The sequence below is a fragment of the Miniopterus natalensis genome, chromosome 2, assembly GCF_054644295.1.
Source record: "Miniopterus natalensis isolate mMinNat1 chromosome 2, mMinNat1.hap1, whole genome shotgun sequence".
NCBI lineage: Eukaryota > Metazoa > Chordata > Mammalia > Chiroptera > Miniopteridae > Miniopterus > Miniopterus natalensis.
The window spans coordinates 109048366-109063641 of NC_142082.1; the positions used below are offsets into that span (position 1 = coordinate 109048366).

General features: G+C 45.4%; 1 long non-coding RNA gene across 1 annotated transcript; it reads right to left on the reverse strand.

Moving 5' to 3' along the window:
• Positions 1-223: 223 nt before the first annotated feature.
• Positions 224-14626, reverse strand: LOC107538922 (uncharacterized). The gene is made up of 3 exons (XR_001603358.2): positions 14563-14626; positions 5179-5318; positions 224-437 (listed from the first exon to the last, which is right to left on the reverse strand). It is a non-coding gene; the product is annotated as an uncharacterized LOC107538922 (long non-coding RNA).
• Between the last annotated feature and the right edge of the window lie 650 nt (positions 14627-15276).

Sequence of the window (15276 nt, forward strand, 5' to 3'; positions counted from 1 at the left end):
GAGGGGCCAAAACTGTCACTGGGCAGAGGAGCTCGAGGCAGCTCTCAGAGGTTGGAATTTCCCAGTGATGCGGAGCACAGTGTGGACCAGGGCCTCTCACTCAGCACCGCTGACATTTAGGGCCGGTGGCTCTGTTGGGAGCTGTACTCTGGGATGTTTAGCAGCATGCTTAGCCTCCACCCACTAGGTGCCAATAGCTCCCCCTCCAGTGTCCCCTTCCCCAATTGTGACAACCGAAAACACCTCCAGACACTGCCAGATGTCTCCTGGAAGGCAATGTCGCCCTTAGTTGAGAACCACTGTTGTACAGGAAAGAAGATGGGACCTTCCGTGGGGGATGCCAGGGAGAGAAAGACAAAAGCTCAGAACTTGGTCTCCAGTTGAGCTGTGTGATGCCAGGCAAGTCGCAGAATCCTTGGACCTCAGGTTCCTTATCTCTGAAACAGAAGACAGAGAAGGGCAGATGAAGGGCACTTGAAGGTCAGTTGAGGTAATGCATGGTTTGCTCTCCAAGAGGTATTAAAGAGCCACATTTAACAACGTAGAAGATTACCTAATGCTTCAATCCTTCCCTACCTCAAAGGGCCTGGCTCCCTTTGAAAGGAGAAAACAGCTGAATATTTACAAAATTCCCAAGGCTCTTAAATTAAAACGAACAAATGCTTTAGAAAGCTTTTCTTTTTATTTGTTTTTCTTCTGAATTCAAATAAGATTATGCTGTGGCTTGTCTGAGGTTAATGAACGTGTCCTCCCTGAAAGAGGTTTTGTATTTTTTTCTTTATCAACACACAGGAAATGGCGTCCCTTCAGTAAAAAACAGAAAGTAAGGAAAGGGGAGGGTCCCTCTATTTTCTTTGCAAGTTAGTATCTTGTTCTTTATAATTTGTAACAAAAACTGATAAATTAAATGCCACAGCCCTGTAGAACGACACTGTCACTTTAAATGAGCTTTGCTGTTATATAATTCTCTGGCTCAGTTCACTCCATCGGCTTTCAAGGAACTGTAAAGAAATCTTTAAAGGCTAATATTTCTCCTGTTCACACTGGCAGGAAAAATAAAGGAAATGAGTAACCTGGGCATCTTTGAAGGTAAAAAATGAAGAACCAAGTCCTTGAGGACAAGGTTACATGTGTGCCCCGCCCCCCCTCCGTCTTGGGGTCCTTGTCAAGATCCCGGCAGCCACGGCCCTTCCTTTGCAGCTGTGCTCCTTGGAGGATCTAAGGCCATGTTTGCTTTGGGAAACAGGACACGGATTAATCAAAGAAAACAAAAACAGCTTCATTTTCCATAATGGGCTCATCGAAGACCTTTTCTAGGAAAAAGGCTGATCAGGCTGTTCCTTCTATTTCCCAAAAGGCTAACCATGGCAGGGAGGGGGTTCGCGGGGGGGGGGTATCCATGGAAGTTTATTCCCTAATAGTCCCTTGCCTGAGAAAGGCTTCATTATGTTACCTCACTCAGAGCACGGGCATTGGGTAACAGCAAGAGCCCCGGGGAGGAAAGCAGCCCCCTTTCTGCGCAGACCCAAGGTCCTCACCTGCTGTTACAGGATCACTCTGCTCAGACAGGCTTTCCCGAAGGGCACCTGGGGGAACGACACTCTGTAAACCAGCTATGGAGAAGGGTCAGGAATGGAGGCCAGGTGGCACTGTTGCAAAACCAGCTCTCGCACGCTGACCTCGTTTGAAATAAACAGTGTTTTTCTGATGCTAGGTAAAGACAGGCAGGGCTGGGACTAGGGTGAGGAGAGCAAGGCATCACCTTCGGTGCAGAATTTACAGGCACCAGGTAAGCCCAGCAGTCGCGTGAGTGGACTCATGACTTTGGAGGGTCTGCGTGAAGCAGAACAAGCAAAGGAGCCAGGCCGTAGTCAGGGAGAGGAGGAGCTCATGGCTCTGTGGCCCTCAGCCAGGGTCTGGTTCTTGTTTGTAAAGTGGGCTTAAGGCTGGCCCGACTACCTCACAGGGGCTGCTAGGACCAAATCAGATCTTGTTCAGGAAGCATTTGATGAGCCCTAGCCTATGGCATCCCGGGCATGTATAATAATAATGTAAATAATGTAAAAATGTATACTAATGGTGCTGGGGATTGTCGCAGGGGGCGACAGGAACAGTCCTGGAGAGGAAGGGAGAAAAGGCAGGAGAGGAGACGGGCGGACGGATGGGGCGAGCTGTGTGGTGGGAAGGGCGAGGAGCCCAGAGCCTGGATTCTGACCTGGATTCGAGTTTCAGCTCCGTTATTTACAACTGGCAGAGCCTTGGCCCATTTCCAATTTCTCGGAGCTTCAGTCTTCTCAGTCTTAAAATGGGAACCATAATGAATGACCATGAAGTAGTGTGTGCACAGCGCACAGTTTAGTCTGGTGCAAGCTGATGTGGACCCCTTCCACCACACACACACACACACACACACACGCACACACTCACACACACACACTCTCACATACTCACATTCACACACACATTCACATACACTCACATTCACACACACTTTCACACTCACATGCACTCACACTCACACACTCTCACACACACTCACTCACACTCACCTCCCTGCATTCCTACACCCCCACTGCCAGTTTCTCCCATGAAGAGAAAAGAAAAAGGAGAGAAACAGGAGAGGCAGGAAGAACATAAGCCAAGGGAAGAGGCCTGAGGGGGAAAGAGAAACGGAAGGAGGTGAAGGAAGAGAAGACAGTGGGGACACTCAGGGCCTGTCTTAGGCTGAGAGCTCTTGGAGAGCGAGTCAGTTCTAGTTTCCTGGGAAACATCCATGGAGAGAATCAAACTCAACAATGCTTTTAAATTTTACCTGTGATGACACACATAGCTCTGGTTCATTTGTTTTACCTGCAATAGAATACTCTAGAACATGCCTCCATTGATGTAGCCATTCCCCCAAGGGTGGACACCTAAGCTGTTTCAAGGGGGCTTCAATGGTATCATAATATTTTATTTCCGAAGTTGGGTGGACGGTATGGAGAAGTTCAATCTATTGGCCTCTTTTTTCTATGTCTGAAACAGCCAAGCTCATCTAGAACTCCTACTGGGTCGGCCAAACCTCCAGGCCTTGCCCTTCAGTTCAAAGGCAGACGGGGTTTCTGGGGGTGGATGAGGCAAGTCACATGAAGGGTCTGAGCGAGTGGACAGGCTGCAGGTGTCTGCCCAGCAGCCACCCTGCCCCACACGGGGACAGTGCCCCTCGTGGCTCTCTGCCTGCCCTGGGGGGGCAGAAGTCCAGCCACACTGATACTCAGCTTGAAGGCTTGTGGCGACTCAGACACACCCACTACCCGAGATCTGGCCCTGAGCTGGAAGCCCCAGGATTGGGCCCCACAGGCAGTTCCAGACCCAAGGCTGGGATTTCTGGGAAGCCTCAGACAACAGATACTTCAGGGAAAATAGTTTTCTCCTAGACTAGCTGAGCTCTTCAGAGCCAAATCTCTGTAGCTTTCATAATTGGACAAAGGGGAAAGCTGTTTGTAAGCTTGGGGAGGTCAGTCTGTGCATATTCTTCTAAAGAACAGGGAAAAGAATAAGTGTCAAGAATCCAAAAGAGCCCTGGATGGGTAGCTCGGTTGGTTGGAGCATCATCTTGATACATCAAGATGCTGGTTTGATCCCTGGTCAGGGCAATACAAGAAGCAACCATAAATGCATAAATAAGTGGAACAACAAATTGATCTCTCTCTCTCTAATAAATAAATAAATAAATTAATTAATTAAATAAAATGTTTAAAAAATAATACAAAAAATAAATCTTCTGAAAACAGTTCCTGTTCGCCTTTGGGGTGTGTTGCTCCTTCCCTTCTCTCCCGAGTAGATGTCTTAGAGACTATTTGCTTTGGCTATAATCAAAATCGGTCTGCATTCTCCAGCATCCACTTGCTCTGTGGGGTGATCATCTCTCCTAAGGCGGCTGTGAGGGCTGAGCATTGGCCTCTAACAGTTGGTATGCTGCATGGACAATCCACCAATCCACCACTCAGGCCTGGGATATAGGGCAGGAACTAGGGTGAGGCGACTGAGGCACTGGCATTGCGCACAAAGTTTAAGGGGACACCCAAAAACTCAGTAATTGAGACAAGTAATACTTTAGTGCAATATTTTTAAAAACCAAAGTTAACACCAAAAAATTCCATGATGAACAAAATATCATTTCAAATAAAGACAGGGCCCATGCAGAAGCCCTCAGGTTGAGTTTAACTGGAAAGTGAATCAGTACTATCTCTGCAGATCGGGGATACACCTCCCAGAAACATGCATCTACCCACAGCAGGGTGGCATAATCTGGTCGCCACCAAACAGGGCCACCCACAGGCCCCTGCACAGGGACGGAGGCACAGCACCGGCCCCTTCCTCCTGCAGGCTGCTCGGCCTCGCCCCGCCCGTCTGCACAGCCTGTTCAGCCAGGCACAGTGCACGCCATGTGCAGTGACCCGTCCAGAGGTCCCGACTGACTGCTGGAGGACGTTTTATTTCCGTAACACAAAGTTGTTTTTTCCTAAATGAATTGCTTGCCAACATTTAAAAATTGGAGATGTTCACAGAAAATTCCAAATTTCTAGACTGTCTTTAAAAATCCAGATTTTCAGCTCATCGTGAAGAATCCAAATGTTTGGCAAGTGATGAGACAACAATAAAAATGATTTCTGTTTATTGAGAATACGCTCAATGACGAACACAATGCGCAACACTTCATTCTCTTCTTTTAACCCTCGCAGCAGCTCACACTCACTACCCCCATTTTACACATGATGAACCTGAGGCTCAGAAAGCTTAAATGTGTTCAAAATAACACAGCTAATAAGCAGCATGGCCAGATTCAGACCCAGGGAGTTTGACACTAACGTCCGTGCTTTCGTACTTCTGTATCTTCCACCCTGCTGGGGGCATGGACTAAATTACCAGTTCCAAGAATCCTCGAAGCCTCCGGGTGAGTAGAGAAGGGAGGCTGGCTCGGTCGCCGAGGCTCCTGCATCTATCAGAGAAGTTTGGTTTTGTTTTCCCCATCATTTCATTTTTGGAGTCCTGCTCAAACTTTGTTTTGAAAAGGAATTCCACTGCTCAGAAACAAAAATGGAACAAAGCCACAAGCCCAAATGGTCTCCTTTTCATGTCCTTTCCAAGGTACTATGATTGCCTGGATCAGCAGATCCTCCCCTATTCCCCACTTACCAGGTATCTCCATGTCATTGCATCACTTCTGGCTCTGCCTTTGAGCACTTGGGTGCTGGTTGGACTGCCTCGTACAACTGGAGACTGGCCAAGTGTCCAGAGATTCAGGAGCCACGGAGCCATGGACCTTTCTCCAAGACCTGCCGAGGGTAGACAGGGAAAATTGTGTCTGCCTGTAGCACGTGCTGAGTGAGGAAGGGGGATGGGGTGAATGGAGGAAGCTAAAAGCCACTGAGTCTGCCTCCCTTAGGTGAAGTCTTTTATGGGTCATCCTAAATTGCAGCCCTGTCATGGTCATCCAGATTCTTCAGTGAGTGTCAGGAAGGACGGCCTCAAAGGCAGCACAGTGTGGTGGGAAGAGCACCAGGCAGGATCCTGAGCTGAGCTCCGTCACTGTCTGGCACTTCATGACCTTGGATATATATGAAAAGTGCACTGCATCTCTCTCCATACCTTACCCAATCGTCCTAGGAACACAGGGAGAGTACTTTAAAAAGCATAAAGTGACTTGAGAATGGATTATCTGTTTTAAGTACATGCATGTGGTCTGACAAACGCAACCCAAGAAAAAGTACGAGCCTCCCAACCGTCTTGGAGGCCCGGGCTGCTGGAGTTAGTCTTTCCAACGCAATCCCAGCCTTGGCTTCAACTGCCAACGACGTGCCAATGACTCGCGAATCCACAGCCTGCTCAGATCTCTTTCCTGAGAGTCTAGCCTGTGATTCCTACTCTGTATCAAAGGTACATCTCACCTGGATGACCCACGCACTCTCCAGCAACTTCTAAAATGGAGCTCCTCGGCATTCCCGAGAGCCGCTCCTTCAGAGGTGCTCTGTCTTTCAGGAGCTGGCATCTTTATCCCCACACGCCGGAACCGTGGGAGCCATCCCTGCGTCATTCCTCATGTTAACCCATGTCACGGTTCTGTCGATTCAGTCTACCCCTCGAGGAGCTCTTGAATCTGTCTACTTATCTCCAGCTCCAATGGTGTAACCCTGGACCCTCATCTCTGGACTCAATGATGACAACTGCCACCTACTGGTTTTCCTGCTTCCACTCTTGTCCCCCATCCCGTCTCATGTTCCAAGTCACTGAACAGACTCTTCTGAAACACACACACACAGAACGATGGTCTTTCTAAAACACAAGTCTGGTCATCTTGTCCTCAAGCTTAAATCCCTGCAGTGGTTTCCCATGTGTCTTAGGATAAAGTCCTCCCTTTCCTGTGGCATGCTAGGCTAGCCCCTACCCGTCTCTCTAGCCATCTCTACTCTTAACATTCCTGCCAAACTGCACCTCTTTCAGTTCCCCAGACAGTTCTTTCTCTCACCTCCACTCCTTTGCACGTGTCCCTCCACCTGCTGAGAACATACCCGCTGTGATGGTTCACCTTGCGTGTCAACCTGACTGGGCTAAGGGATGCCCAGATGGCTGGCAAACATTATTTCTGGGTGTGTCTGTGAGGTATCTCTGAAAGAGATCATTTGACTCAGGAGACTGAGTAAAGATCACCCTCATCAACGCAGGTGGGCATCACCAATCAGCTGAGGATCTGAATAGAAAAAGGTGAAGGAACAGCAGATGTGCTGCCTGCTTGAGCTGCGACATCCATCTTCCAACCAGACTCATACCATTGGCTCCCTGGCTCTCAGACCTTCGGACTCAGATGGAATTACACCACCAGCTTTCCTGGTTTTCGTGGGATTTCTCAGCCTCCATAACTGCATGAGCCAGTTCCTATAATAAGTCTCCTCGTATATCTCTCTCCATATTTCCCATTGGTTCTGTTTCTCTGTAGAACCCTGACCCATACACTCCCACGAACTCCTCTTCATCCTTGGGGCCTCAGCTTAGGTAGAACTTTATCCAGGAAGCTTTCGCTGACCTTCCCAACCGAGTTAGATGCTCCTCTATTGCTTTGCCATGGGCACCTTGTCCTATCTTCATTTTAGCTCCTACCCTAATGCACATGCTGGAATTTCTTGTTGACTTAACTGCTTTTCCTATCAGGCTGCTACTGCATGAAAGTCAGCACATATTCTGTTTTACATTTTTATCCCCTGGACCTAGGTCATAGCCAGGCACATACTATGTGCTCAATAAATTTTATTTTTTCTGATTACAGTGATCAGACTACCAAACGTATGAGTTGACTTTTAACAGAATTATTGAGAATGACTACCAGGAAAGAGTGTGTTTGCTAAGGAAAATATTTCAGTCAGATACGCAAGTCAGACTGTGCTCTAACAATACCAAGAACTGACTATTAACCCCTTGGCAGTTTGTTTCCTAGAAGTGCACATATTTTAGAGTTTGTTTGTGTAAGCTGTGAAACAAAATCTCTTTCTATGTATTTGAGACCTTTCTGAGTTTCATTTAATGTCTTTTTGCCAGACTGACATGGCTTCCAAGCCTTGTCTGAGGTCTCTGTATTTTGTTGTGACTTTCCCTACTGTCCACTCATTAAAAGCCCTGGTGTTAGATTCTCCCCCTGATGACAATTTCTGGAAAAGAGCTGTCATTAAAGTATATCTGTGGCTGCTGTAGAGAGGTAGGAGAAGTGCAAGGCTTTTATTTTTCCTTTTTAATCAATGTTTTGACCTCCCTTTTGTCCAGAGTTTCCCGACATTGGTTATGCTATTTTAATTATTGATTTCCCAACACATTTTCTCTTATTTTCAAACAGAGGTAAATGATAGATTCAAAATGCATTGGCCCCCTCGCTGCTGAGACTACAGAAAGTGAAAAGACCTGGATTCGGGTCTTAACTACCATTTATAAGCTTGTGACCTTGGTAAACCCCTAACCTCTCTGAACTTCAGCTTTCGCCTCTGCAAAGTAAGAACACCAGCCTCACACCTTACTCTCTGCCTGGAGCGTGGAAAGCTCTGTAGAAATGCTGATACCCTTCCCAAATAGTTCTGCTATTAATTATACTCATGACCATGCAATGGCCCCTGTGGAATCTCTGTGGGTTGAAATGACTTTCTAGGATAATAAATATGTTAATAGAAGCGATTATCAGCCAGTTTTGATGTCCACACTCACCCCAGCGGCTAAAGCTTTTAAGACTCATGTTCTATGATAGGATTGTTTGCTTTCTCCCATCCACAGCGATACTCACATACTCTGCTCCTTCTTGTGGTCGTGGGGAAGGGAAACCTCATCCCACATAGAAAACTGAGTCACTGACCCTTCTCAGTACTTGAACTCTGGCTCCAGAATCCAGGACCACTGTTAGTAAAAACAAAACCATGAGAAGAAAGTGAAGGATGCAAAGCCAACAGTGAAGAGTCGAAAACTCTGGAGGCAGAAAAATATAAGCAGCAAGGTGTAAAGCCCTGGCGGGGTGGCTCAGTTGGTTGGAGCACTGTCCCATGCACCAGAAGGTTGAGGGTTCAATTCCCAGTCAGGGCACATACTTAGGTTGTGGGTTTGATCCCTGCTCAGGGAGAGTAGGGGAGGCAACCAACTGATGTTTCTCTCTCTCTCTCTTTCCCTTCTTCTCTCTCTAAAAATCAATGAACATATACTCAGGTGAGGATTTAAAAAAAGAAGCAAGTGTATGGCCATCTTAGTTTGGCAGTTAGACATCTAATAGATTTAGATTTCCAAACGCTGATTCCTGACCTTTGCCCAGCACCTGGACCTTACAGAGATCTTTCACAGCTAATATCTCCTTTCATCCTTACCACCATCCTGAGATATTAGCAAATATGATTATACCCATTTTTCAGAAGGAGAAACTGAAGAGAGTGTGCCGAGATTGCACAAGCTATGCAGGATGCAGCTGGGACCTTACCTCGGGCTTCTGGTTCTAACACCAGTGTTTTTTCTACCACATTCCTTGCCTCTCCTACAGTTGGAGAAGAGAAAGATTCCAATCAATTTTAGAGGGAACATATACTCAGGAACCTCTTCCCAGTGCCACACAGGAAAAGCATCAAAGTGGGGTTTTAAAAAAAGCCTACACCCCATGCCCACCCATTAACTCCTGGGATACAGTCCCCTCAACTCTGCAAAGAACAAGTAGCAACCACGATTCCAAGTCTCCTCTCATGTTTTATTTCTTTATAACTAAATGTATATCTTTGGCTATTTTAACATATAACCCAAACACCTGTGAAATGCTTTAAAAAACTGCATTTCAGCAGCAATTATGGTATCTTTGACTCAATGTGACTACTATGGCTGAATTTAAAAGTTGGGATTTTTTGTTCATGGCTTCTTGGAAATAGTCCTCACTAAACCTCAGTCAACTTTTCCATAGTTCACTTTTCTGAAAAACAGATGACAATACTTCTGTACAGGAAAAAAGGAATTTTCAACTCCTTCCCCTCTGCCACCTCGCCTCTTCCTATCCTCCCCGCCCCAATCCCAGGGGAAGAGGAATTGCTAATCTGACGGCTCAGAGTCTGGGACCAAGATAGGCCCGTAATTAGTGGGCAGAGTTGCTGTCCCTGGGAATGGTTCTCCGTCTTTTCTACTATGCAGGACAGGAAAGTGGGCCCAGACCTCACTCTCCGCCTCCTCGAGGCAGGTGCTCAGGGAGATACGTCAAATTACTAGTCAGTTTATTTTCTCTGCCATTTGTCATCGTCCTTCCATGCACCCTTCTTGAGAGTACTAAGATCCCAAGATTTAAATGCAGGAAGGAGTAAGAGGCTCTGTTTTGGCCTCAGGCCTGAGTCATATGCTTCTATTCTTTTTTTATAATGGGGGTATTAGATGGTGGCTCGGCCAATAAAAGGCAGTACTGTCTATTTGACTCATGCCTTCTGCCTGTCTCTTTCTACAGAACTATGGTATCAGTCTCCACGACCTCCAGGGAGCCCCCACTCCTGGTATTCATGCCTCTTTGTGACCCCCTCCCTCACACTGTACCAGGACTGACCAGTGTGGCCAAATAGACTATGGCACAAGTGCTGCTAGCACCTTCTGAGCCAGCTATGAAAGACTGTGGCTTCTGTTTCGGCTGCTCTCTCGAATCATTTGCTCTGGCGAAAGCCAGCTGCCATATCTTGAGAAGCCTGTGGTGAGGCCTCTGTGATTCCTGCCTAGAAGGAATCCTTTCTCTCCTCTTTCTTCTGTATTAAAGTTAAATAGTATGCATATTTTAAATGGCAAAAGCATAGGGTTTGAAATTTCAGTAGAAGCCAAATGTAGCAATCAATGGGTTGATTTCATAGACATTTAAGATCACTGTGTGCGAAAATTAAAGACAAGTCTAAGAAAGCTCTTGAACTTAAATAGGGGTTTCTATTCTGTCTCTGTATTTGTCCTAATAGTTTTAGTTCTGTTGTGTACCGCAGAGTAAATCCCTTCTTCATAATGCAGAACTTAATTTTTTTCACTTCTTTGTCTATATATGTAATTAAATTATATCCAATGTTTATCAAATTACACTTAATTGAGATGAATATTTTGGACCAAAGATGTATTAATTCCAAGTCTCTTACTGTTGACACTTTGGGTCTGATTTTACTCAATTACACAGCCCCCCCGAGGTTGGCAGACGTTAATTCCAAAGACTGAGTGACCTCTAAGAAGCAAGAGAAATGAGAAGAAAACAGTCTGACGTTTCACTTGTTTTCTAAATCTGGATTCTCAGAATTGAGCTAACATTGCACCAAAGGGCCCAAGATATCTGCTCCAATCTTCCTGTGCACTCCTTCTTCCCTTGGAGACAAATCAGTCTTCAGAAGTTAATCAGCTGATTTATATTTAAGTGTTATAGTAAGAGGCTAGGGAAGCTTGGGGCAGGAGAAATAGGGAAACTGAGGCAGGAAAATTAAACAAAGCCAAAAAGCTTTGCAGGCCACTCATAGCAGGGCCTTCTCTTGAGAACAAGGGTTAAAACCTCTCCTTCTCAAAAAGAATGCAGGAGAGGAGGGGGGAGGGAAGGAGGAATGCTAGTTCAAACTAATCAGAGAGACTACTGAGTGTGAATCAGCATCTCGAAGCTGTTCAAAGAGCAGAGAGGGGGGAAAGAGAAGAGTGCCCATTGTTTAAACAGTGGAGTCAGTGGTCTGGGGCTTGTCAAGATAAAGTTACCAGGTACTTCTCATAAATTGTGGGAAAACTGTAACAAAGAGTTAATCTGTACCAAGGTATCTGGCAGAGGGATTTTTTAAAACTTACAGACAAGAGGGTATAAAAAACAGAAACCCCCCATCCCACATGATCTTCAGATTAGCTGAGAGCCCGTCTGTCTGTGCTTCACAAGTCAGATGTGCAGACTTGATTGCCTTCGTTAATAAATGTGTACGCTTTAATTTTTTATTCACTTGCTTTAATGTTTTAATAAATTCATTTCACCACAACACAGTCAATATCTCTCGTATAAAATCATTTCCATGAGGAAACAAGAACTGAGGCTGGGAACAGCCCTCTCCCCTTGGCCAGGGCACTGTCCCACAACACGGCTCTGGTGCCTGTGAGAGGCACCTGTCACATTGGTACTGAAAAGTTCAGCAACTTTAACTCAGAAAGAGGCCAAATGTATTTTAAAGAAGAAAATTTAAAAGAAAAATGGGGGAGTTATCAGAAGGAATAGGTACGAATAGGCATTATGTTCATGATGTACCTAAAAAAGTTCTGAAATTAGTCAAACCTCTATATACAAATTGGGGTGAGTGTGTATATATGTATGTGTGTGTGCATGTATGTGCATATTAAATTATATATATATAAACATTATGTATGGATGTATTTTTAAAAGCTCCCACTTCTCTGGTATAGGGATAATCTCCCAAGGAGCCATTTTATCAGAGCACACAGTTCTATTTATCCAGTTTCTGAGGATCAGCCTCAGGGGACTTTATGTAATACATATTGGCTACAATACAAGGCTTCTCTACTTAAGCCAAACGTCCAAATTGTGATCTAGTGAGACAAACAGTGCCTTCTCTCCTGCACATGCCAGTGTCTGCGTGTGGGGTGGAATATGGCTTTGGTAGTGAGAGAGCCAATTCTTTAGAAAATCCCCTCCTTCTTCCTAGATGATTCTGGCATTTAGATGTGCAACAAACAAAAAGAAAAGAAAAATGTTTTTCCTTGGAATCCACACAAAAAAAATTTCTAATTTTCTTTTTTCTTTTTTTTTTTTAAGTGCTACAGAACACACAAAAAACAGGGCACATTTCTAAAAAGCTCTGACATATCTATTAGCCACAATCTTTTTTGTGTTAAGAGAGACCAGCCATAGAAATATTGTTACTCCAAAAAAAGTGCTGTCTGAATCTTTTTGACTTCCTCCTTGCAAGGATGACTTGGGCTTTGTTAAATAATCACCAGAAGACAAAATCTCTTGCTTTGGGGAAGACAGGCCAGTGGAGGTGTGACTGACTTTGTCACCTTGATGTGGTCACAGAGGTATCAGAGGTTGACCATGCAGCCAATGGTAAAAAATGATAATTATCTAAAGAAAAGTACAGGAATAGTGCCTTTACTTTCTTAGAACTGGGAGTTGGCTTCCTGGGACCTTCCCCCCTACTTCCAGCTTCAAAAAATGAGTTGCTGCCCGGCCGGGCGTGGCTCAGCGGTTGAGTGTCAACCTAGGATCCAGGCGATGGGGGTTCAATTCCCGGTCAGGGCACATGCCCGGGTTACAGGCTCGATCCCCGGTCAGGGGCATGCAGGAGGCAGCCGATCAGTGACTCTCTCTCATTGATGTTTCTATCTCTCTCTCTCCCTCTCCTTTCCTCTCTCTGAAATAAAGAAAGATCTGTTTAAAAAAAACAAAAGTGAGTTGCTAAATATTCAACTTGGTTTTTGCTAAACAAGTCACCTACTGAGACTATTGGTCCTCACTGAGGACAAGAAATTGAGGACCATTTCTGAGAAGGCAGACTATCTATCACTCGGTTTGGTTCTAACAAAAACAAATGTACTTAAACCAGTGGGGAACAGGGGACTTCCCAACAGAGGCCAACTAGAATTGGTATTGATTCCAAAAAAGGGTTGCCGTTAAAGCTACAAGTGCAATTGAGAGGTATAAAGAGATCTTTTGGTTCAAAAGGTGATCAGAAGACTGGTTGGTCTCCAGACATCAGTGAATGAGGCAAAATTTGTGTAGAGTGTATTCAGAAGCAGAGCTGGGGGGCAGGGAGAATGTGTGGGGACAGTGAGGGGACTCGATGCTCTCCTGTTCCCATGCTCCCAAAGGGGCACTTTTCAATCACATTTTAGAGTCGCAGTTGTTAAGGTGATCATGGAGGATGTTAGAGGAAGCAGAATGAAAGAGCAGGACACAGTCTCTCACCCCTAGGCTTGCTTCCTACTGTTAGAATCTAACAAGAACCAGTCATCTCTTCCCCAACCTCCAGAGAGACTCCAATTCCAGGGCCAGAGCTGCTGTGAGAATAATTAGAATAGCTGTATTCGAAGCCTTCCTTGGGGGCTCCTACTTTGCTCCTAGGTTACAGAGTGAGTGCATCGGAAGTGCCCGGCCACCCACCCTTCTTCGACCGGGAGAAAAGTGAGTGAGCTCCAGGTGGCGGGCAGAGCTACCGAGCTCCGCCCTCGCAAATCCCAGGAAATGGGATGCGTAGACTAGGACGAGGGCCTCGGCGGTACCTAGAAAATGAAGAATTAGCTTCTAGGCACGCGGAATTGCTCTCCCACTCAGAAGTTTGTAAGCACGTATGCAAGAGAGGAAGGAAATGGCATCAGTCATGTAATTTAAACTTAAATGAAGAATAACATGCACATATTTTAAGAACAAAAATGATTTCTAGAAAAATACGTAAATAAATATTTCACATAAAAAGGGTTAAAAATAGAAAGATTAGCGTAAAATGTGCTTCTATATCATATAAAAACTCAAAACTATAGGTGACTTGAACAAAAGAGGTTTTTACTCACATAAAATAAGCCTAATAAGTAGTTCAGGGACAGCATCATCAGAACCCTACCCCCTAAATGTCTGCACTGTCACCTTTAAGTCATCTCATAGTCCAAAAGGGCTGCTGGAGTCCCACCCATCATGTCCACATTCCAGATCATATAAAGGACCAACGGGCATTCATAACTGAGGCAGCATCTTTTACCGCGAATCCTTGGGTCCCACTATGTCTCATTAGCCAGAACTTTGTCACATGCTCATACTTAGGGCGAGAGAGGCTGGACATTTAGTCTCACATACTATAGGGCAACGTATGCTGAGCTGAAAATCAGCTGTTTCAAAGGAGGAAGGGAAAAGTGGATACTGGGAGGCCACTAGCAGGATCTGCACAGGATAGCAGCTTCCTCATTAGAAAGGTTCAGTATTGTAAACATTTAAATTTCCTCAGGTAAATCTACAAGTTAAAAAAACAAACAAACACTTTTTTTCTCCTAATATTAAAAATTGAGATAACACTTGGTACAATAGAACACACAGACCTTAACTGTTACAGCTTAATGAGTTTTCACAAATCCAGGACGCCTGGGGCAGAGCTCCACCCTGCCAGCGGGAGTCTGGGTGGGGGAAGCATCTTGGTGCTTTCTGCGCTGTGTCCCAGCAAGAGAGCTCCTTCTGCAAGGACCTAGGGAGGGTTAAAAAATGTCAGCAGCCTGCCCCTCTAAGGAAGAAACTGTAGTCCTAGACTAAGAGCTGGCGGGGGGGGGGGGGGGGGGGGAGCCCTCCCATCCTCTTGATCACAGGGCCAGGGCACAGCTTCCCTGGCAGAGCTGGGCCGAGCTGGGGGAATGGAGTGGCTGTGGCTTAAGTGCCACAGCCGCTCGCTGTTCTTGCCTAGATTTAGTAGATTTTCTTGAATGAATATTTCTCCATTTGCTGCACGCCCTTAGGACAATTTCCGGAGACTTGGGATGATTTATTTAAAACCATATTTTTCGGACGCAAGAAGCAAATTCAGGAAGTTGGTGAACAATCTGAAGAAGGGAAGGGTAGGGAGTCTGGCTGACAACAGTGGCAGGCTTTGAAAGAAGCAGTTTTTCCTAATAAATAAATCAATCAATAAGAAACAGTTTTTCCACAGGGCACTAAAAGTCATGAAAATGAAGTATGATAAAGACATAAAAAAAAAGGGAAAGGAAGAAAAAAAAAGATGGTGAAAATGAAGGTTCCCAAAAGGTGGCAACTCCAGGAACTGG